The sequence below is a fragment of the Oryx dammah genome, unplaced genomic scaffold (genome assembly GCF_014754425.2).
Source record: "Oryx dammah isolate SB20612 unplaced genomic scaffold, SCBI_Odam_1.1 HiC_scaffold_23, whole genome shotgun sequence".
NCBI lineage: Eukaryota > Metazoa > Chordata > Mammalia > Artiodactyla > Bovidae > Oryx > Oryx dammah.
The window spans coordinates 42,624,563-42,646,765 of NW_024070207.1; the positions used below are offsets into that span (position 1 = coordinate 42,624,563).

Consider the following 22,203-nt stretch of genomic DNA (forward strand, 5'->3'; position numbering starts at 1 on the left):
GACCAAAAGCCCTGCTGATGAAAAAGCTGTAATCCTGCTCTTAAATAAAGTGAAGCCTATTGTGAATTGAATAAAACTAAAGCAACAACAAAGCTCAGCTCCAGATCAGTCTAACAATAGACTGATCCCCAAAGCAGTACTAATGGCCTCATAGAAGAAAAGGCATTCCCATTTTTGGACACTGATATAATTTAACTCAGTTTCTGTTCTTTTACATATAGTGACTTGTAATCAAAAGAAAATTACAGAAACAAAAGACTTACCAAAAAGGAAGAAAATAGGAAACATTCTCAAGAGATAAAGAGTCTATAGAACCAACCCCAGAGATGATCTAGGATGAAGGAATTATCAAACAAGATGCTAAAATAACTATGATGCACATTTTCAAAAGATATAGTGGAAAAGTGAGTAACATGCATGAATGGATATAGAATTTCAGCATTGAGATGGAAACTATGAATAGAGAAAGATGGAAAAGCTGAAAATAAAATGTAAACTATCAGAGATGATGAATTTGTTTTAAGGGGTTATCAGTTGACTGGCTACAGCAGAGTATAAAATTTGTGACTTGGATACATGTAAATATGAAGTATCTAAAAAGAAACAAAAAGAAATAAAGCAGCAAAAAAAAGGAACAGAGCATCTGATATCTGTGGCACAATAGCAAACCATCTGACATACAAGTAATTAGAGTCCCTGGAGGAGAAGAGAGAAATGAGCAGAAAAAATATAGAAGGGGATAATGGCCAACAATTTTTCAAAATTTATGGAAAGACATCTCTACTATCCAAGGAGCTCAGAGAATACCAATCAGGATTAATACAACAAACAAAACCCAGCTAGGCATATTAGAATCAAACTACCAAACATACTAAGATAAAAAGACAATCTTGAAAGCATCAAGAAAAATCAGAAATACTACATACAGGGGAACAATGATAAGAATAATATGTAACGTCTCATCAGAAACCATGAGACTGAAGACAATGGAATAGCATTTCGTCTCCTCACTGGGAGAAAAATAAAACCCGTCAAACGTGAATTACATATCCAGCAAAAATATTTTTCAAAGATGAAGGCGAAATAAAGAAATTTTCAGGAAAAAAGGAAGCTGAAAAGAAGAATTTTTATTCAGCAGAAATATGCTGTAAGAAGTGCTCAAAATAAGCTCTTTATACTGAAGCAAAATTATACCACCTAGAAATCTAATTCTGTTGGAAGAAATAAAAAATGCCTGAAGAAGTAAATGTACTGGTAAATATAAAGAATCATTATTTTAAAAAACAGTAAATATGTGTTTGTGTGTGTGTGCATGTGTGTGTGTAGAAATCATATCAAAGACTACTGTTTATGGTCAAAATAATAGTAACGTAACAAGGGGGAGGTTAGAACACATAGAATAAAACATGGGAAAATGATCATAAAGGCTGTGAGTGGGATAACTGGAAGAATAATTCTGCAAGCTTCTTATAGTCTATGTGAAGTAATAGAACATATATTGAAAATAGCAGAGATAAAGATGCATACTGTATGGTTTCCCTGGTAGCTCGGTTGGTAAAGAATCCGCCTACAATGCAGGAGACCCAGGTTCGATCGCTGGGTGGTGAAAATCCCCTGGAGAAGGAAATGGCAACCCACTCCAGTACTCCTGCCTGGAAAATTCCATGGACAGAGAAGCCTGGCAGGCTATAGTCCATGGGGTCGCAAAGAGTCGGACATGACTTAGCGACTAAACCACCACCAAAGATGCATACTGTAATCTTGTGAAAACGCTAAAAATAATTCAAAGAATGTAATATAAAAAATATATGAGGGAATTCCCTGATGGCCCAGTAGTTAAGATTCTGTGCTTCTAATGATGGAGATGGGGGTTTGACCCCTGTTCAAGGAACTAAGATCCCAACATGACGCATGGTGCAACCAAAAAAAGATTTTGTTTTGATTCACCCCGAAAAGTCTGGAATAAAGGAACAGGGAAGCACCTGAATGGAAATTTTAAATCGAAACATAGATAATTATAATATGAAAAGCGAAAGTGTTGCTCAGTCACATCCAACTCTTTGCAACCCCTGTTGGGTTTCTCTGTTCATAGGATTCTCCAAGTCAGAATACTGGAATGGGTATTCTGGAAGAATACTGGAGTACATTGCAGGTGGATTCTTTACAGTCTGAGCCACCAGGGAAGCCCAATTATGATATAAACAGTCTACAAAGCCTAAATAAAAGGCAGAATTTGGGAACTGGAAGAAAAATAATGACTCAGTTATATACTGCTTTACAAAACACACTGTAAACATAAAGATACAAAGAGGATGAATGTCAAAGGATGGAAAATAGACATATTGCAATACTGCACCTAACATTGATGGTGTGGCTGTACTAGCTAAGGTAGGCTTCGTGGAGGTGAATATCATCAGAGATGAGGAAGGAAATCTCATTACTTATACAATGGTCAGCTTATCAAGAATATAAATTCTTATGTGTTTGCACCTAACAAAGGCATTATTACATACATGAAGCAAAAATTGATAGGAATAAAAGGAAAATACAGATAAACCCACAATCATGGTCAGAGGTTTCATTATTCATCTCTACTGCACTGATAAAATATCTAGATCAAAAAAATCATAGTATAGAATTGAACAACACTATCAATCAATTTGCCCTTATATAAACTTTAAAACACTACTGTAACCAATAGCAGGAAGCACATTCTCCTCAAGGGCACCAAGCACACTAGAAGCTCAGCCCTCTAAATAGTTTAAATAAATGTTTGAAATCAAACAGATATATCTGATTGCAACCATATCAAGTTTAAAATCCACACCAAGAATATACACTAGACTCTGCCCTCAAATTTGGAAATCCAATATTACATATTTATTAATAAATAAGCCATAGGCAAAAGAAAAATTTGGGCTTCCCAGCTGGCACTGGTGGTAAAGAACCCACCTGCCAATGCAGGAGACCCAGGTTCAATCCCTGGGTCAGCAAGATCCCCTGGAGGAGGGAGTGGGTACCCACTCCAGTATTCTTGCCTGGGGAATCCCATGGACAGAGGAGCCTGGTGGGCTACAGTCCATAGGGTCGCAAAGAGTCAGACATGACTGAAGTGAAGTAGCACGCATACACAAAAGAAAAATTTAAAGTGGAAGTTAGAAAATACTGAAGGAGGGGATATACACATAATTTTGGCAGATTTGCATCGATGCACGGCAGAAACCAACACAACTTTGTAAAGAAAATTTCCTCCAATTAAAAAATAAAGTAAAAAAATAAAGCAACTATATTCCAATAAAAATTAATTTACGAAAGAAAATATTTTGAAGTGAATGATAATGAAATACAATAGATCAAAAAGCAAAACGAGTCTATCGCCAGTACAGGGTTGATGCATGATACTGGATGCTTGGGGCTGGTGCACTGAGATGACCCAGAGGGATGGTACGGGGAGGGAGGAGGGAGGGGGGTTCAGGATGGGGAACACATGTATACCTGTGGTGGATTCATGTTGACATGTGGCAAATACAATATTGTAAAGTAATTAGCCTCCAATTAAAATAAATAAATTTATATTTTAAAAAAAGAAAAATAAAGCAGTCCTTGTAGGGAAATGTATAGCTGCTTTAAATGACTTTACACGAAAAGAAGAAACTTGTGCAATAAATGATTCATATTTCCACCTTAAGAAGCCTTAAAAAAAAAACCTATTATATAGCACAGGAAACTGTATTCAATACTCTGTAATGAACTATAAGGGAATAGGATCTAAAAAAGGGTGGCTATGTGTATATGTATAACTGATTCACTTTGCTGTACACCTGAAACTAACACAACATTGTAAATCAAGTATGTGCGCATGCTAAGTTGCTTCAGTCCTGTCCGACTCTTTACAACCCTATGGACTGTAGCCCGCCAGACTGCTCTGTCTATGGGATTCTCCAGACACGAATACTGGAGTGGGTAGCCATTCCCTTCTCCAGGGGATCTTCCCGATGCAAGGATTGAACCCATGTCTATTATGTCTCCTGCAGTGGCATGTTCTTTACCAATAGTGCCACCTGGGAATCCCAAATCAAGTATACACTAATAAAAATAAATTCAAAAAAAGAAGTCAGAAAGAGAAGAACAAACTAAATCCCAAATGTATAAGGAGGAAGGACATGATAAAAATGGGGTTATCAATGACACATAGAACAGATAATCACCAAAGCCAAAAGATGATGCTTTGAAACAGTAATAAAATTTTAAACCACTAGCAATACAGATCAATGGAGAAGGCAATGGCACCCCACTCCAGTACTCTTGCCTGAAGAATCCCATGGACGGAGGAGCCTGGTGGGCTGCAGTCCATGGGGTCGCTAGGAGTCGGACACGACTGAGCGACTTCATTTTCACTTTTCACTTTCCTGCATTGGAGAAGGAAATGGCAACCCACTCCAGTGTTCTTGCCTGGAGAATCCCAGGGACGGGGGAGCCTGGTGGGCTGCCATCTATGGGGTCGCACAGAGTCGGACACGACTAAAGCGACTTAACAGCAGCAATACAGATCAAAGGACTTCCCTTGTAGCTCAAGTTGGTAAAGAATCTGCCTGCAATACAGGAGACCCGGGTTTGATTCCTGGGATGGGAAGATCCCCTGAGAAGGAAATGGCTATACACTCCATTATTCTTGCCTGAAAAATCTCATGAACAGAGGAGCCTGGCAGGCTACAGTCCATGGGGTCGCAAGAATTGGGCATGACTTAGCAACTGAACCACCACCACCACCAATACAGATCAAGAAAAAGAAAAAAAAATACAAACTGTGAAGTAATAAATGGAAATGAGGACATCATTAGAGATACTATAGCCATTAAAAGGATAATGAGAGACTGTTGTGGACAACTCAGTAGAAAAGACCAAAAACTCAGTGAAAAACAGGCAAAACACTTGACCAGATACTTCAGTAAGGAAGATTTACAAAGGGCCACCAAGCACACAAAGAAGTACTCAACATCCTTCGTTATCAGCCAGATGTAAATTAAAACCAAAATGTAATCCCACAATATACACACAAGACTATGACGAATAAAAACAACCGTCAACCCCAAATGTTGGTGATTATGGGGAACAATTAAGAGTTCTCCTTGGCAGGAATATAAAAATGATGGGAAACTGGTTAGCAGTAGCTTAAAAATTAAACTTATATCAATCTTAATAGGCAAGTGCTAGGTGTTTGTCCAAAAAAAATGAAAACGTATGTCCATAGAAAAAATCATAAGAATTGCTTTACTCATTGTAGGCAAAATCTGGCAACAGTCTAGATGTCCCTCAGTGACAGATTAGGTAAACAAACTGATATATTTGGGCAATGGAATACTTCTCAGCAAGAAAGTGTCACGACTTATACACATAGACACATGGGTGAATTTCACAAACCTTATACTGGGTGAAAGGAGCCCAGACACCAAAAAAGCTATAATGTTTCCATTGATATGAAGTTCTAAAGTAGCAAAAATCTAACCCATGATGATAGAAATAAGTTCAGGGATTGCTTCTGGGGTGCTGACTATGAAGGGGAACAAGGGGACTCTCTGGGGTGATGGATACGTTCTCTATCTTGAGTATAGATTACATGAGTGAAAGCGTTTTTTCAAAACTGATGACACTATCCATGTCTACTTAAAATCTGAGAACTTCACTGTATGTAAATTATATCTAAATAGCAAAAAAAAAAAGACTTTAAAAAGTAATACACACTCAACTTCTTGTGTGTGGATGTGGAAGGCTGGTCAGGGAAGGAAAACAATGAAGACTGGGAAGAGAATAGTGAGTGGAAAAGAACAGTTCCAGAAGGATTTCTCTGAGTGTGGTATGTGTCATCCTCCTGTTCCAGAATGACATGGAATCCTTGTTCTAATGTAGATTCTTGTTCAGTTCAATTCAGTTCAGTCGCTCAGTCGTGTCTGACTTTTGAGACCCCATGGACTGCAGCACGCCAGGCCTCACTGTCCATCACCAATTCCTGGAGTTTACTCAAACTCATGTCCATTGAGTTGGTGATGCCATCCAATCATCTCATCCTCTGTCATCCCCTTCTTCTCGTGCCTTCAATCTTTACCAGCATCAGGCTCTTTTCAAATGAGTCAGTTCTTTGCATCAGGTGGCCAAAATTTTGAAGTTTCAGCTTCAGCATCAGTCCTTCCAATGAATATTTAGGACTGATTTCCTTCAGGATGAACTGGTTGGATCTCCTGGCAGCCCAAGGGACTCTCAAGAGTCTTCTCCAACACCACAGTTCAAAAGCATCAATTCTTCAGTAGATTCCTGGGTTCCAACCAAATCAGCTGGGAATCACCAACTTGAACCACTTTCACAGAGGATACTGATGGCACACCTTGACATTGTGAAACAGCTGGGTTCCAAAATTTTCAGCCCAGAATCCAGAAGTTTATCATAGAGAAATAGTGTAGTTAGACAACACTGAAGCTAAGGCTTGAAATGTGATCTTGGATCTTTTCACAAGTGATGAGTGTTATGAGTCAGCTTTTATATGTCTATGAAACTATGAATCAGATTATTTTATTTTATTGAGATGAATTGATGTTGTAATTTTTAGTTGGAGGCTTGAAACTTTGAGTATTTGACAGAAACTATAACATTAACTGAGATTCTACATCTTCCTGTTATTGAGGTGAACTGTCAATTGGTATTCATGTAAAGAATGTTTCAGGAGAATGAGTTCTATTGTATCAAAACAATAATTTTGCTTCTATGATGCATAAAGCAGTCATAGAATTGTTACAGGAACAGAAAGACACAGGCTGGGGATTGCTAGCAACCCAAGACTATCAACCTCTGACATTGGTATTTTAAATATATAAAGATCTTGCAATCAGAATAGTAACATTCAGCCAATCAACAAACCAATATTTGCTCAAAATTCATTATACCTTGGATAGTATGGTATTTGTTGTTGCTTAGTTGCTAAATTGTGTCCAACTCTTTTGTGATCCAACTGACTATAGTCCACCAGCCTCTTCTGTCCATGGGATTTTCCAGGTAAGAATACTGGAGTGGGTTGCCATTTCCTTCTCCAGGAGGTGTTCCCAACTCAGGGATTGAACCCAGGTCTCCTGCATTGCAGGCAGATTGTTTAGCACTGAGCCACCAACGAAGGCCCGTATGGCATGACATGGACCTATATTAAAGACTGGCTTCAACGTTCATGAACTGGGAGCTCAGTCTGATTATTTAATCTCTCTGAGCCTCAGTTCCCCCAGCAGTAAAATTAAGAAGATATTCACCTGCCTGGCAGGGTAGTTGTAAGAATGAGAGTTATCCACGTACAATATTTAAGCTGGAGGCTGGCTCATAGTTGATATGTAGCTGTTTTCTCTTGGTCACACAGTCTAACTATTAGGATGATAACTTCAGCCTCTTTTTCTTAATGAGGAGGAAGAAAGAAACTGCTGACCAAGAACAAGGACCAAGTAGAGCACATATTTAAGAGAATGAAATGATATGGAACAGAAAATACTAAGAGCCCAATATAGTTGTTTTTCGAGTGTTAAGATCTATACAGCAGGATCATGATGTGATGTAGGGGAAAGGGACCAAAAAGGCTTCTTGAGCTGCTTCTAGACTATATATATCCTGTGGTTTGCACTGTCCATCCAGAAGCCAGCACAGCGCCTGTAACATCAGGCTCTCAATGCATAGCTGTTGAGTGAATGAAAGAGGTTAAAAGGAATCATCCCAATTTGTCTGCAGCTCAGCTATAGTGAACTTGACTAGTTGTGTCAACCAACTAAGAAGTCAGGGAGTTCTCAGGATGCAAACAAAAGTTTGTGTTTTTTTTATTTCATATAAATGATATTTTTAAGTTACTATTGTGTTTAGTCCTGTGCTATCAACTGGGGGCGGGTTGGGGGGAGCTTTCTAGGTGGAGCTAGTGGTAAAGAACCCGCCTGCCAATGCAGGTAAACATGAGATGCAGGTTCGATCCCTGGGTCATAAGATCCCCTGGAGGAGGGCATGGCAACCCACTCCAGTATTCTTGCCTGGAGAATCTCATGGACAGTGGAGCCTGGCGGGCTACAGTCCATAGTGTCGAACAGAGTCAGACACGAATGAAGTGACTTAGCACACATGCAAATGTAGATTAGAGGAATAATAATTAAAAAAAGGATTCAATAGGAGCCCTGCCTCCAAGGAGTTTAAAATCCAGTAGGGAAATGAGCACAAAGTTCAATACAAATGAAGGAGTTTAGAACGAATGTCATATGATTGGTTTAGCCAGGAACTCCCATGAGAGCTCTAGGGGTGAAGAAATCTTATTTGTCTGGGGAGAGCTTTGGAAGAGCATCTCAGAGGACACGAACCAAAGTCTCACACATGTTTAAGTCCCTGGTTAAATAACACCTCCTCAGTGAGGCGATCCCAAAACCAGCCAGCAGAAGGCGACTCTCCTAGTCCTGACCCCCTGTGGCTTTTTGTATTTCCATTACAGCTGTTACAGGTCTGGTGTTAGCTGGGCAACCAGACTGTGCCTTCCTGGAAGGCAGGCCCTATCGCTCTTTCATTTTGGCACCTTCTTCAGCAAGTAGAACATCACAGAGAGGCTGCTGCAGAGAGAACACTTTAATGAACTAGACAAATTCCTGTTGGTGTAATGGAGACAATAGGACGGACTGAAGCTGTTCTTTTGGGGAAGAAAGGAGATAGGACTAGAAAGGTATGTTGCGTCAGCCTGTTGCGGGCTCTGCTTACAGAATAAAGCCAACCACCCCCTGCTTCCAACTGGTTGGCATACAGAATGAAGCCAGTGAGTGTTTTTCTTGAGAGAAGCAACATGATGAATGTGGAGTTTGAAGACCTCGTCATGATACCTTATACGAGCTAGTATTGGAGCTGGAAAAATATCTTACTCAAGCGTGCAGTTAAGCCCTCTAGTGAACAGTAAATAGTACAAAGAATGCCAGCAATGCATGCACATAACCAACCAAAGAAAAAGTTCCAGTGCGTGTGTGCGCGCGAAGTTGCTTCAGTCATGTCTGACTCTTTGTGACCTTGTCAACCGTAGCCCAACTGGCTCCTTCGTCCATGAGATTCTCCTGGCAAGAATACTGTAGTGGGCTGCCATTTCCTTCTCCAGAGGATCTTCCAGATCCAGGAATCAAACCCGGGTTTCCTATGTCTCCTGCATTGGCAGGCGGGTTCTTTACCGCTAGCGCCACCTGGTAAGTCCAAGAGTCCCAGTAGATATCCCAAATCTGACTCCTCTGGAGTCCTAGTATATGCCTAGATAACATTCATTTTATCATGCAAGGGAAGGATCCTGAACCAGCAGTCTTGGTCCTCTAAGAACAGAGTACAGGATGGAGTATGTTGGGAAAGGGTTAATATTTGGACACTGAAGCTACATGTTGAACTAGACATGGGAAATTGGCACAGGTAACAGATTAAAGCTTTACGTCCAGGAGAGAGGCACATACTGTCTTTAAATATACAATACAACTCCCTTTGAACGAAACTTTTTCAAAATTCTATTTTAGAAGGAAGTAGTATCATGTCATGTCAGATAATGGCTGCTAAATCCAAAAAAATAATAATAAATTATACAAGAAATTGCAAAACAAAGTAACCAGACTTAAATGAAACCATTTTTAACATTCTCCCAAATGAGGCCCATTAAAACAGTTTAGCAAGCCCTGGTCAAAGAATTCCTTCTCAACAGAATGTTGTTACGTTTTAATTCTTGTAGGCAAAACTCAGACTTCCCAATGGATAGATTAAAGGGTAATCTTTTAAATATATCTTTTTTTTAAGTCTTCACTTTATAAAAACACTCACAAGGCTCGTTTCCTTACTACACACTCCATTTGGATTTCAAATGGTACTTGATGTACACATAATTTTCTGGAAGCAGTTTAATTATATAAAGCAAGATGCACTTGTTCTGTAAATTGAGGTATCCTTAAAGTTACGGGCCACATCCAGTGGCACTGCAGGAATTAAAAGAAACATTATGGCATATTCATCTTTCTCCCACATCACTGGTCTTCAAAGAGGAACTTATGGAACTTTTACTACCCCAAAGACACTTGCTTCCTGTGAATACTCTCCTTTTCTTCTCAAGATCTCTTCACTTCTAACAGTATTCACAACCCCAAGCTTCCAGTTTCTAAAGTGAAAGGCAAAGGCACACTTCCACGATACATTCTAAAGCCATGATTTGAAAACATTCTTTCTGGCCAGTTTTATAAGATCAGTTTAGATCGTTTACTGATTTGTCCAAAGCAACTAGATTGAAATATTCTGGAGTGCTCTCTATGCAACCATTGTCAAGATATTCATTCACTCAAAAAAACCCTGAGTATCTTCTAAACCCCGATCCACGGCCAGCTAGTCAGAGCTGTGTATCATAAGAAGGCACTTTGAAGCACTGCCCAAGTAACAGTGGCCTCCATGTTTGAAATGAGTGATCTATGGAACAGCTGAAAGTACACATTTGCATCTCCTGAAAAATAGACTTAAGTCATCTTTGATTAAAAAACAATGAATACATATACCATTTCCTAAGTGCCTATCAATAGGAAAACAAAACAAATACACTGTTTCCTATAGTTCCTAAAGAAGGGGAAATCTGTCTTCATGTGTTCTAAATTCTGGAAACTCTCAGTCAACATGATATGTGGACGATTAGGCAGATGTAGGCATAGCCATGAATAGAAGGCCCACAACAGCCAGAAAAAGAAACGGATATGAAAGGACTTTGAAAAGCTGAAAAAATAGTCACAGGTACAAGCAGAAAGCAGTACAACAAGGATATAAGGACTTAGCATCTTTAACTTCAATTAGCATGATCATGAGGGCTTCCGTGTTGTGAAAGGAAAGGAAAGGTTAGTCGCTCAGTTGTGTTCAGCTCTTTGCGACCCCATGGACTGTAGCCTGTCAGGCTCCTCTGTCCATGGGGAATCTCCAGGCAAGAATACTGGAGTGGGTTGCCATTTCCTCCTCCAGGGGGTCTTCCCAACCCAGGGATTGGACCCGGGTCTCCTGCATTGCAGGCAGATTCCTTATCATCTGAGGCACCAGGGAAGCCCTTCTGTGTTGTGAAGGGTTATAGAGAACACAGCTACAGTCTGTTTTCTGGGTTCCCTGAGGACCAAACAAGAGGCATCAGACTCAACTAGAGGAGGGAGAATTTAGGGTGAATGTTTTTGCCTTAAGAGCCATGAAATGAATTCTTTAAAGAGCTCAAGAGCTTGTGGCTGAAGACAAGTCTCATCTGTACAAGAGATGTATTTTCCTGTCTAAACATGAAGAGATAAACTACCTGACCTTTCTTGAGATTTGTCATTCTTTGGTTGCAAAATCCTTTCTCCTGGTCTCCTTTTCACTGTGTTACCATGGACTCAGAGCTTACCCTATATCACATCAGGTACCTTCTTTCCTTTCAAAGAGACACTGCAGCATCCTCGGTGACTGCCAATCTGTCCCCAAGTTTGCACTCATTTCTGCAAAGGGCCTTGGTTTGCCATGAACATACATCTATTTAAAACAGACACATCTATTTATAGCATTTCATCAATCAATCTAGAAGTCTTTTGTAAGCATAAAGTTAGTTTATGTTTGAATCTAACCAAACAGCTTAGATGGCAATCTGATCACTTCCAATTAATCTATGCACTTGTCAATGAAATAATTGTCTGGTAAGAATTACTTATGGCACAGACCTTACTCAGCAAAGAATTAATGCATGCTTTCTACTCAAATATTTTACAAGCAGAGCAATGAGTTTAAAGGTTTCTGCCACATGTATTCTAAGGGGCATGGAGTCTGTAGTCCCTTTAAGGATGATTACAAGCCATTTCCCATCTGAAAGGTAGAAACTTTGGTGGGTTTATTAGAAGCATGAGTTGTGAAAATAATCAGAAAATGAAATGCTGAACTGACCTCACAAAGTCTATAATGATCTCCATCACTAATATTGCCCAGGATGCCCTAATGCTCAGATGAGCTTTTTTCTCCTTTTCATGAGGAGATCAAGTGAAAATAACCAAATATACAACGCCCATGCAACATAACAGATCAATCCTAACCTTCATCTCGGGATGCTCCAGGACCACTCCAAGTAGTTCGGGAGATCTTATGAAGTTCTCAGAAGGGAAAAATCTATCAATCCCAGTTAATTCTGTTGAGTAAACACATGCTACTCAGTAGTTTTTGAACAGGGGGGAAAAAGATTTTGAAGAAACAAAAATTGCAAAGAGTAATCACTCATTTGGACTAAACGTCCTAGCAAAATGAAATATTTAGAGGGGTGAGTAATCTCCCTGGTCCTTGCGAGTTCAATGATCAAGAAAGTGCAAAGGGTTGCAATGGAAGTGTTTGCTTGATGAGGCTACTTCGTTCAAATAATATGAAGACTGGCCAAAGTTTCCAAAGTAAAGATGTCATTTTCCATTTAGTTACATGTTCATATTTCTCATCAAAAAGCAGCCAGCAGAGCGACTGAAACCCTCCCCAAGAATCCTGTCATGTTATTTTCAGAGGCTGGAAAGTAGCCGCTTAGGCAACCTTGTCTCATATTGTTTTCCTCCGTGAGCCGGAGGCTCTTGGGCGTTGGTTCCATTAGCTATCTGCCGCATCTCCCTGGCCGCCATGGAGGAACAGATCTTCTCTTAGTCTCGCTTAGATATGGACTGCCTATCTTCTGTGATTTCCCTGAAGATACATCTAATAAGATTCTCAGAATTAATATGTGACTGTGTCGACCCCCTCCCCCTTAGCTCTATGTTGCCTTCTCTTTCCTTCCTTTCCTAAGCTAAAAGCAAAATACATTTCAAGCTGATGATAATTATTTATTCCCCTTTCTTCCTTTAGAAATTCAAATGAATGTCTTGTGCTACCTACACAGAATAAAGGCAAATCCAGAGTTGGGAAATCTCTCTTGAACCAGCTTGTATCACAGTTTTACAAACAGGGCTTTCAGGACACAAACATTTCTCTAACAATTAAGATCTAAAATTCCTTAGGAAAAAACACAATGAAACAAAGGAAGCATTTCTCAAAGAGTCTACGTTCAACAGCTACCCATCATGGAGAACGAGCAAACTGAACAGCCGCTGTCCCATCCAGACAGAAGAGATCTCAACAGAAAGATCTCCGGCATAATTCTGCTAATTTCCACAAAGGCATTAATGTCCAGGATAAGTTCTCAAATCTGTCCTTCAAAAACATTGCTTAAATAAATCTTACCTGAATACGACTTCCTTAACAAAGCCATGCTTCTTTATAAGCTGGTCCTACCCCAGACAATTGCTGTCTACATTTGGAGCAGACAGAGAGAGAGGAGATCAGAGAAAGTTTAGGGCACATCTAAAGTATTCTCCAAGGTACTGGCCAGAAACATCAAGCCCATACTCGCGGTATAGAGAGATCATTAATGGGCATTAGTGACAGACCATTATGACTCTCACAGATCATTAATGATTCATCATGCAGCAGTATTGTTCTGGCAATAATCAGACCATTGCTTGGACTCAGATATAAGCTTTGCCCATACTGTTTGCTTAAACTTATTATTTCCAAGCATAACATTTTATTTTGCCTTCTAGAATTACGAAAAATGGTCTGTAACAGGATCCCTCAGCACATTAGATGAGTTTTTGGAGCAAGCTGCTCTCTTTGGTAGACGTTTCTCCCACAGTCAGAAATCTTGTTGTCTGAAAGGCTCCCTGATACCTTTTGGGATGTGGAAAATGTGTCTTTTATTTTGAAATTGAATTACTGATGAATCAAAAAGGCTACAAGCAAAATAAACATGGATAAGAATTACAGTTGTTCAATCCCCTGTCACAATTCCTTGTCAAATGTTGACACTTTACCTGACTTTTGAGTTTCTCACCAAAAAATGCATTTTCATATCGAAGTCCTTTGTTAAAAAATTCAGACTTTATAGCAGCCAATGATGAGGCTTTTAGATAATTATAACAAAAAGCAAGAAACACAGTCTATTTTAACATTATGCCACACACATTACTGAAGCACTCAACAGTGTTAATATAGGAATCAAAATTTTAAGGAAAAGTGAAACCCCAAACCAAATTGTCATTCTTTTTATTTCTGCCTTATGGAAGATCCACTATTTTGGTTAAAAATTCAAATGGAAATGGAAATTAAGTTATTCCGGGAGCAAATGAGTCTTTCCTATTGAACAGATTGGATTCTCCTTCTGTGTGGCTCTGGGAAAATTTCCCTTGAGTCAGAAAGAAAGGAAATCTGTCTCAAGGTCTGAATATCATCACTATCAATGAATATTGAAGAATTACTGACACCCACCAGGAGCTATATTTATTAAACCCATCACCCATCCTCAGTGCTATATGGAAAGGAAGATTATGTATATCCAAAAGCATTCCATAAACTTACATAATTTTTTTTCCCTTAAGCGTCTCTGCATACTCAAAATTGCCTTGTGCTCTCTCCCTCCACTTTTCCATCCAACACGAAGAGTGTAACAGACAACAGCTGCAGACGGGAGCCCCTCCCAAAGGGATCCAGCCTCCAGCGAAATTTCTTTAGCTGTAAGGACAGGATTTCAGCAGTACGCAGAGGATGGAGAAAATTTGTTCTGCCCTCAAATCAAGCATCCTCTCCCCGCCCCCATCCAATGCTCACAGCCAGGGGGCCTGAACACCAGGAGCCTTTAGAACCCACAGGAGCCAAGGAGCTGTTCCTCAGCAGGGGAGTGTCCTGGTTTCATAAGCTTTGTTGTCACCGTTTTTTTGGGTTTTGTTTGTTTGTTTTTTTAATTTTCAATAATCTTGGAACAAAGAGAATTTTTTTAACATTTTCATTTTGCACCAGGCCCTGCAAATTAGGTAGCCAGTTCTGAACCTTGCCAGCCATTCGTCAGTCCTGCTTAGAGGGGCAGATGGTCAAATTCAGAGTGTGGCCATGGGGTCTTCCCCACGGCCCTGGGACCAGGAAGCTGAGCTCGTGTTCTGGCACCAGACACAGAGCTGCACAGGCCTGGATCCCTATTTGCAACCCCAAATGGCTAATGGAAGAATTGAGGCTTCAGTGAACTTCTTACACAGGACAGATGCCAGCTTCCTTCAAACAAAAATAGAAAACCCTAATACAGAAGCAGTCTCTCTCGGCCAATGGAGGAACTCTTATTAAAAAGGCATTTCTCAAGGGAGGAAATTAAGTCATCTCCATCTGAGTGGTCTTACTGGGTCTCATCAAGAGGCTCGGATCTTCCCTGTAGCTGCGCTATAGTTTCCTCTGGCCAGACAGGGGCTGCACTGGTCAGTGCACTGGGATGAGAGCAACTCAGTCTTCGACTGTCTAGACGGTACAGAAATAAAGTGAGGGCTGACTTGGAGCCAAACTGCAAAGCAGGTGAAATTTATTTCTGCGCTCCTTTCTCCCAAACTAGTTGTCAGCTACTCCAAGCCATCGCCAGCTGCTAGAAGTCCACTGCAGGAGGAGCCCCCTGCTACGCATGGCAGCCGCCTCTGTACCCTAGGCCCTTCCTTCTATTGCATTCCAGGTTTCCCCAGCCTCCTAGTCCTCAATGTGGCTGGTCTTGGTCAGGCATTATGGAGGAAAGCAATCTGATTAAATGGATTCACACGAGTTTGTGAATAAATGACAAATCTCACAAAGGTGTTTTCACTTTGAAAGAAAGAGGCTTGTTCTTTCATTGGCATACTCTTGGGTACTGGGACCAATGGAAGGATTTCAAGCAACAGAAAAGTATAAGGGATACTAGTCTATTTTGCCTTAGGTGGGATGGACTTCAACATTTTCATCACTTCTTGGTTGATTACAGTTTCTGAGCCTTAGTACTAAGGTCCTCCCACCCTTTCAAAAGTAGTAAGGGGGACAGGTTTGGGCTGAGCCAGCCTATTGGTACCACTCCCAACTCGACATGCCAGACTAACTGAGTTCTCAGAACTAGTACCAGGCTCTTTCACACCTCAGCAGGTCTGTTCAGGATCTCCCAGGCTTGGGTGCCTTCTGTCTGCCTGTTAACCTTTCAAATGGACATCTCCTAGGAAGGTTTTCCTTCCAGCCTCTCCACACTTCTCAGCTGACCGTGGCCTCCTCGGTCCCTTTGCTGTACCCAACACAAACATCTATCATTGGACTATTCGACTTGATTGCGTTCAGCTGTTTACATTTTTTGGCCTGTAAGTGGGCCTGAGGGCAAGGGTCTCCATGTGAGCTGACAAGTGCCTGTGAACAAATGAAATCAACAGAAAATAGGGTATCCTAAATGGTGAACACACTAGGAGCCTGAGCCTGCACAGCTATCATCACTGGGACAAACATTCACTGGCTGTAGGACACAGTTTTGCATTTGTCAGCTTACACAGGGGCTGCCAGGGTGCCTTCACTTCCTTTACAAGGATTTCATCCAGGTGGGATTGATACTGGGGTCAGCACACAGTGCTGTGTCCATCACCCTCTTCAGCAACTCTCTTTCTGCTTATTGACCAACAGTACCCCTCCAAAGTCACAATCTACTGTCTGCCCTAGAGGCAGAGTCCCACTAGACAGAAGCTGACAAATGTAGTCAGCTCCAGTGAGTGGCCTGTCATCTCAGCCCTGGAAGTTCAGATCTTCAAGCTTTCATCAGCCTGTGGACCAGTAGCCCGAGTAAGCATCCTGCCTTCCTGGAGGCCCTGATCAATACTCTGCCTTCCTCTTAAAGCCCAGACACATCCACATCCAATGCAATAATGCCTGATATTTAATCATTTCCCATTAAAATGCAAGGCTGTCTCCAGGCCCCCTTGACAGTTTGTTTTTAAATGTCTGCAGAAGTCGATATAAACAGATTTGTAGTACATTGTTCACTTGCTGTACCATTGCAGCTTCCTGGCTAATTAATAAGACAGTTTTGCTGCAAATTGGGCATCTAGGCTGCACGGATCCCTCACGTTGGGAAAAAGTTATGGGAGAGAGGAATTTATAGGAGTAAGGTTGGACACATTTTCCACTGAAAAGTACCAGTGACTTGAAATTTTATGCCTACACCAAAACCTGCATGCAAATGCTTATAGTGGCTTTATTTCTCATTGCAAAAACTTGGAAGCAACCAGGATGTCCTTCAGTAGGTGAACAGATAAATAAACTGTGGTACATCCAAACAATGAAATATTCAACACTAAGGGGCTTCCCAGGTGGCGCTAGTGGTAAAAAAAAAACTGCCTCCCAATGCAGGATATGTAAGAGATCCTGGGTTCAATTCCAGGATTGGGAAGATCCCCTGGAGGAGGGCTTGGCAACCCTCTCCAGTATTCTTGCCTGGAGAATCTCATGGAAAGAGGAGCCTGGCAGGCCATAGTCCATGGGGATCACACAGAGTTGGACACGACTGAAGCAATTTAGCACGTAGCAACAAATGGAGAGAAATGAGCTATCCAGCCACGAAGGGACATGGAAGAACCTCCAATGCATACGACTGAGTGAAAGCAGCCAATGAGAAAAGAGCACATACTGTGTGATTCCAACCAGATGACATACTGAGAAAGGCAAAATATGGTAACAGTAAAGTCATTGCAAGGGATCATGAGGAGGAAGGGATGAATAGGCAGAGCACAGAGGATTTTTAGGGCAGTGAAAATACTCTGTATGATACCATGATGGATGCATGTCATTATACATTTGTCCAGACACACTGAACGCACAAGACCAAGAGTGAACCCTAGGGTATGCTATGGACTTTGGGTGATTATAATGTCATTCTCAGTTCATCAACTGCAACAAATGCACCACCATGGTAGGGGATGTGGACAATGGGGGAGACTGTGTGGGAGGGGACAGAGGTATAGGGGACATCAGTGTACTTTCCTCTCAATTTTGCTGTGAATCTAAAACTGCTCTAAAAAACAAAAATGAAAAGTATTGAGTACCTAGTATGTTTCAGGAGTGTATGTTATCTCATTGAATCCTCATGACGACCCCGTAAGGTTTTCTTTGTTGTGCTCTTTGTTTTTGTAGATGAGAAAATGCAGGCTAAAAGAGGTGAAGTTCCTTGCCCAAGATCACACAGCGGGCAAGTGACTGGAATCCTATCAAGGGTTTCAAAAGCTGGCTTGGTGGTTAAATTGGATACCCTTTATGGTTTCTCCTGAGGCAGAGTTATCATGATGGCGAATCCCTCCTCCTCTATAAAGCATTCTCCAGTGAATCCAACTGCTCGACATCCATCAGCACTGCCCACGTCTTTCATTTCTGATGATACTAGAGTCCCAGGGAGGAAAGGAAATGCCCAACAGGCACCCCCCACTCCAGTCAAAAGATAGGAACAGCTTCACTTCTGTCCACTGCTGAGGGCTGTATCTCCCTGTCAATTTCTCTGAGTGCAGCAGAGGCAGAGAAGCAGCCAGGGAGATCCACATCGCCCCACCCCTGGGAATACAAGAATCAGCTTCAGTAACAGCTCACCCTTTATTCCGCCCACAGCTCAAATCCAAAGGTACAAAAGGCACACATGAAACCTTGGTCACTCCCAGGAATGCTGCTTAATTGAGTATTTTAATGTAACAGTCACAACTGTGCAAAAAGCTAAGTGATGGGATCAGAGTGGTAATGATTTCTTCCTTGGGCTTCTGTAAGAATTAGATGAGAAATTCACAGAAAGTGGGTAGGGCGGTGCCCAGCACACTGAGCGGTCGATGAAACGAGTCTTTTTCTCTTCCCCTCAGTCCCTTCTGGCCCATTTACTCGTATCCCCTGTAATCTCATCGCTATCCTTCCTGACACTTTTGGCAGCATTTTTGCAGAAACTGATCAATAAGCAAGCAATCCATGAACACTAACTGATCCTTACAGTGCACCTTTGTACAGTGTACCTTTGGCGTGTGCAGGACACACAGATGGAAAACACACACATATACATGAAGCTCGGGGAATCTAAAAGGATGCTAAACATGAATACAGTTTAAAAATATCATTCAGCATCCAAGGCCAACAGGGATATGCTGAAGGCAGAAACTGGAGCGATGATGTTGAAAACAAGGTTTGATTGGCCTAAGTCACTGGTTATACAAACTACAGCTTCCCAAATATTGATCGTGTTGTGTGTGTTCCCCTGTTACAGTCTCGTAAGAATCAAAACTGAACTAGTGCACACAAGCTGGTACTGCTTTGTTTTTGTGCTCTTAGTAGCAAGAGCTGGATGATACCCCATCTCTGATACTTGGACTGGTCTTCTAGAATATTCTATGTCAGGGTTAAAAGCAACGTAACACATGCTTTCTTCTGCTTGATTCTGCTTCTGATGTTATAGTAAATAACACCTGAATGCGTCAATGAACAAGTTCAAGATACACAACAATTCATACATTTGTAAACTTGATGCTTTATCTTTTAAAGGTTCTAGGGGTGTGTGTGTGTGTGCGGGCACGTGCGCCAGCGGGCAGGCACACATGCGCATATTAGCAGGAAGACTTGTTCCAGACATACGTGATTTTCAAGCATCGTGGGAGAGTTATTCATTTCTTCCCAAATTGTACGCAATGCAGGGAAAACAGAAAAGTTATTTGGTTTCTGCAGTTTGTCTCTGAGGGAGAACAAACTAATGAAGAACGGCTTCTCTTTGTATTCATAGCACCCTCTGGTGGAGAGCTAGCATATTTCAGTTGCGTGCTAATCTGCTTCAATGATTTTTATTTTCCTCTTAAGATTTTATGGAGGTAGAAATTAAAAATTTTGACTTTTTTAGATTCATATCTCAATACCATAGGAATAAATTATAGTCTGTTTAGTTCTCTTATTCTGAAAATTATCTTGGCCGAATTTTAAATGAATGTCAATTTCTTATTTTAGGGAAACTACCTTTCATTTGGGCTTTCCTGGTGGCTCAGAGGGTAAAGCGTCTGCCTGCAATGCAGGAGACCCAGGTTCGATCCCTGGGTCAGGAAGATCCCCTGGAGAAGGAAATGGCTACCCACTCCAGTATTCTTGCCTGGAGAATCCCATGGACAGAGGAGCCTGGTGGGCTACAGTCCACGGGGTCGCAAAGAGTCAGACACGACTGAGCGACTTCACTTTCACCTTCACCTTTCATTCAGCAAACATTTCCTGAGTGCTTATTATGTGCTAAGTCTATTCTAGCTGCTTGAGACACTGGAATACAGAAGCCTGAGTCCCTGCTGGGGAGGAGCTTGTCCAGAGCTGAGAGGTACCTTGGGAAACCATCTTCAAAAGTGAATCAGGCCAGGTTAAGACTCAAAGACGATGAGCTAAAACCAAAAAGGCTTCATAGAGAAGGAGACAGTTGACCTGTGCACTGAAAGTTGAATAGTTGTTCGCAAGGCAGATGGGGTAGGTAAGAGAAATAGGTATTCTAGGCCAAAAAAGTAGACAGAGCAAGCCAAACCCACAAGGGACACTCTTGAAGGTGAAATCATTTAGCATGACCACAGGCTAAGGATGGGCAGTGAAGAACAGAGGATTTCGGAGGCATAAACTGAAAAAGCAGGCAGGTGATCATTTAGAGAGCCAGTTTTAGGAATTTGGACTTCACTCCAAGGGCAATTGGGTTTTATACTAGAAAGGTTTAAAAGTGCTCCCACACAGGTAATATGGGCTGCAGCCTTGGGGATGGGAGAGGAATGAAACAGAGAGCTCTGGTAAGTGACACAGTGAGAGATAATGAGGATGGAAAAGGGGGTCATAGGTTCCTTCTGAAGACCCCACCATCACTACACCACCCCACCTCCCCAACAAAAAACCCTAGTTCTCTTCACTACACAACTGATTCTTGGGTTGGGGGAGGGGGAGGCACTGATAACTTCAAATAGTCACCTAAGCTGCTCTTTGATTTGGACACCAGGCAAATGGGCTCCATCCCATCTGGAGATTCACAAGGAAGTAAAACAGTCCCCTCAAAGCCAACTCTTCTGCCGAGATTAACCTCTCTACCTAAAACGTTATTCCCTTTCTTGTCTTACTCCTTTGCCCCTCAAGATGGAGCAAAATAAAAAAAGGGGGGGAGGGGATTGAAACTGAGCAGGACCCTGTGCGGGTCCTCCTGGGTAGAAAAGCCTCTCTTGTTTGTAGGAAAAACGGTTCAGCCTTCCAGTCCTTCCCTGAGTTCCACAGGGCAGATTCAAACACTTATCATTAAGGGAGTTCCTTGTTAATGCAGGAACAAGCAACAGTGCAGGCATGGATCAGGTTCCTGGCTCCTTCTGAGGGTGTGCATAACAATCTGATACCTATCTTTGAGTTCTTCTATGGAACCAGGGTCCCCACCCAGATGGAGGTTGGTAACTTCAGGCTGAGCACACGCATGTGGACCCCAGACAAGTTGGAATCAGAAGGTTAATGATTGAGATTCTGAAAACACCATCCTCTTACCTCACTACTAACCAATCAGAGGAAGGCCACATACCCTGCCGTGCTTCCCACCACCTCCTCCAAATTTTGCCTAAAAAAACTCTTCCCTAGCAAAACCATCAGGGTGATTGGGCTTTGTGAGCACGAGCCCCTCCTTTCTCCTTGTTCGGACCTGCAATAAACCTTTCTCTGCTCCAAACTCCAATGGTTCTGTTTGGCCTGAGTGTCAGGCACACGGGTGACTAAAGAAGCAACAGAGCAAAGTGGTGAAAAGCATGGGCTCCAGGGCCACACAGACGGAGGCTTGAGTCCTGTCTCTGAGCTTCCTTGGGCCTATTTCCTCAACTCTCTGACTTCTAATTTCCTCTTCTGGAAAATGGATGGAATAATTGTAGCTATCTGTTAGGGTGGTTGTGAGAACTCAATTAGGTGATGTATACAAAGTACTCACTACAGTGGGTGGCAGATAATATGTGTGTGAGTGTGTCTGTGTGTGTGTTCAGTAGTTCAGTTGTGTCCGACTCTTGAGACCCCATGGACCACAGTCTGCCAGGCTCCTCTCCCCATGGAATTCTCCGGGCAAGAATACTGGAGTAGGTGGCCACTCCCTCTCCAGGGGATCTTCCATCCAGGGATTGGACTCGCATCCCCTGTATCTCCTATATTGCAGGAGGATTCTTTACCACTAGCACCACCTTGGAAGCCCTGATAATAAGTAGTTGATATAGCCTTCAATTAGAAATAAATAAATCTAAAAAGATTTAAATTTAGAGATTATATTTTTGTGTTTTTCTTAGCATTAGGCAACATGAAAACTAAGCGAAATTCTGATTCATTTTGGCTTTGTTA

The 22,203-nt window shown here is 41.6% G+C and overlaps 1 protein-coding gene and 1 non-coding gene across 5 annotated transcripts in view; one reads left to right on the forward strand and one right to left on the reverse strand.

Annotated features, from left to right (window-relative positions):
* FGF13 (fibroblast growth factor 13) overlaps window positions 1-22,203 on the reverse strand; it is a 575,359-nt gene that overhangs the window by 100,719 nt on the left and 452,437 nt on the right. The gene's annotated exons all lie outside the window — the stretch shown is intronic.
* On the forward strand, window positions 19,863-19,935 carry TRNAC-GCA. The gene has a single exon. It is a non-coding gene; the product is annotated as a tRNA-Cys (tRNA).